The sequence below is a fragment of the Austrofundulus limnaeus genome, unplaced genomic scaffold, assembly GCF_001266775.1.
Source record: "Austrofundulus limnaeus strain Quisiro unplaced genomic scaffold, Austrofundulus_limnaeus-1.0 Scaffold904, whole genome shotgun sequence".
Lineage (NCBI taxonomy): Eukaryota > Metazoa > Chordata > Actinopteri > Cyprinodontiformes > Rivulidae > Austrofundulus > Austrofundulus limnaeus.
In genome coordinates this window covers 56,445-58,963 of record NW_013953306.1, presented here as the reverse complement: position 1 = coordinate 58,963, position 2,519 = coordinate 56,445, and the positions used below count along the sequence as shown (strand labels likewise).

The 2,519-nt window shown below is 34.4% G+C and overlaps 1 protein-coding gene across 1 annotated transcript in view; it reads right to left on the bottom strand.

Annotated features, from left to right (window-relative positions):
• The window catches only part of senp3b (SUMO specific peptidase 3b), a 20,629-nt gene extending 18,522 nt beyond the window's left edge, over nucleotides 1-2,107 (bottom strand). The window contains exon 1 of the mRNA XM_014029438.1: nucleotides 1,957-2,107. The gene's annotated coding sequence lies outside the window, so the exon portion shown is untranslated. The remainder of the gene's footprint in view (nucleotides 1-1,956) is intronic.
• Nucleotides 2,108-2,519: the final 412 nt, after the last annotated feature.

Sequence of the window (2,519 nt, the reverse complement as noted above, 5' to 3'; positions counted from 1 at the left end):
GATTAATTGATTATTAAATTAGTCATCGATTATTTTAATAATCGATTAGTCCTCGATTATTCAACTAATCATGGCAGCCCTACTTTTGCCACAATTTGGAACAGATTTTTACAGAGAGCAATTTTTTTCTCACTAGAGTGATTTGAGTATATCATATGACTAGGGTATGAGGGCGTCCAGGGACTCCAGATGATTAATAGTCATACTAATACATACATAATAGTCATATCAATAGTCATTATCGGCTAATTACCACAATTAATCGTGATTTTTTTTTGCCAATATTGCCCGACCCTATGCATGAGTCTGACTCAGAGCTTCTTTGACTCGATGTTGTTTGATACAGTCAATATTTCTGCTAACACTACTAGCTTCCCAACGTCAACTAACACAGCCATCTAGTTTGARGTTTGTTAGGTCACGTGACCAGGTAGGCAGAGCAATCTTATCGTGTTAATTCTGCTACGACACTTGATTAGTTAAAGATGAACACCTCGTACAGTGATCTGTTTCAGGTGAGAGGAGGCTGAGACTCAAGGCTTCTTTCACTAAACCTGATTACTTCACAGAGTTTGTTATCATGGTAATATACCAAGAATAATTTACCTCATTTTGTAAAACAGAAAACTGAGCTTATAAGCTCAMAGTTCATTTGCTTTTACTTTTTGAYTAAACCTGTCTCGTGGAATTTTCTCCAGGTCCGATATGAGAAAAATACTTAGATTCTCACCACAAGTAAACTATTTCATTGTCACAGTTTCCAGAAACATATTTTACCTTTTATTTTATTGTTCAGTGGGTTTGGATAAAGGGAACCCATATTATTTATTTAAACAAAAAGAGCCCAGAGCATTTGCTTTTGTAGTTTACTTTCTTGAGATGTAGTTGTGGTACAAACGTAAATATTTTCTCTAACTTGATTTTCCTAAAGGTACAAATGAATTGTTTAAAGAACCAAACAAACTTTTATTTAGTTTTTGACTAAAACTTAAGTCTGCTGGCTTCTTTAGATTTTTTTTGTTGTTTTGTGTTTGTTCTTTGTGTACAGTACCCTGAGACAACAGTTGTTGTGACTTGGCGCTATATAAATAAACTGAATTAAAACTGAAATCAATATTTTTCCACAAAACACAGAAATAGTAATGGAAATGTAATATTCTTCTCTGGAAATAAACAATTTTGGGGGTGAAAAAAAGGTTTATTACGAGGTAATAGTTAAAATGATTAGAAGCCATAACAGAACATCAGAGAACATGGGCTCATGGATTCATATCAATTTAACAAATCTAATGAAATTATGCTACTTTAAGTGATAGATGCTAACGTTCAATTTGCTCAAATAAAAATCAGACTGCTATTAATTTTAGTTTGAAAAAAGCTGTAAACCTTTATTTTTAAAGCATAATTTGAATGTTTACTTTCAAAATTGTTTTGGCATAAACCTCTTCTGAATTTTTACCATAAACTAGCYTCAATTTAACCTGCTTATTTACTATGAGCAGGCACATGAATAACTGAGCAATAACTGAGTTCATAAGCCAAACACTGACAAAAAGTATTAAATTCTTCTTCTTATTATTATTATTGTAAAATCGACCCTTGCGTGGAACTCGTTCAGGAAATAGTCCGTACCAAAGCCACCGCTTGTGGTGCACGCAGGGGGCTAACAGCATCGTCGTCAGCTCACCACAGTTAGCTTACACACATCTACACCATCTGAAGCTTGTGTTCATCCTCACTTACACCCAAACAGGTTCAGACGATTAGTCCTTGCAAACAGCATGCAAMTAAATAAAAACAGTAACATTGCGATAATTTAGTGCCGCTCCGTGCGAACGTGTTAGCTAACATGTTGCTCTCGCCTCGGCTAGCTAAGCACTTAGCATGCTACTCCACTGAATAAAAGAAAGCGGCTTGTGCATGGCCTCAGTCAATAAAAATAAATCATACGCTTACCTTTCAGACCCAAATGTTCTGATTGAATAATGAACGTATCTAGTTTCACTCTATGTACGAACAACGACCAATTTTAACTTGTTAAGCCTCATTGAATTAMACCAGGTGTGGAACAGCCAGCTGTATTCGTTCAGCTTCTTCTTCTGCWGTTTGTTGAAAGTTGATAAACCACGTTACAATACATCACTGCCACCTGCTGGTTAGTAGTGTTTATGCAGTTTGCTGCTTCTTTTTCTCCTTTTTCAAATACGTTGTCAAAAGACAATTGACTTGTTTAGTATCAGTTAAAAGAAMTACTTTATCTTTTAGCACATCAGCATCAAATTATCAGTAGCARGACTTTGAACTAAAGAACAACTTTGCAAGTTGCTCAACTTTCCTCATTTTTATGCTGTGGTAAGACTGCTTTTTTGTGCAAAGGGTACAATAAAGGATGACTTTAATCTAATATTACGACTTTAATTTCAGAATATTATGACTTTTTCTCGTAATTTACAACTTTATTCTCATAATATTATGACTTTATTCTCATAATATTAGGATTTTATTCTCATAATGACTTT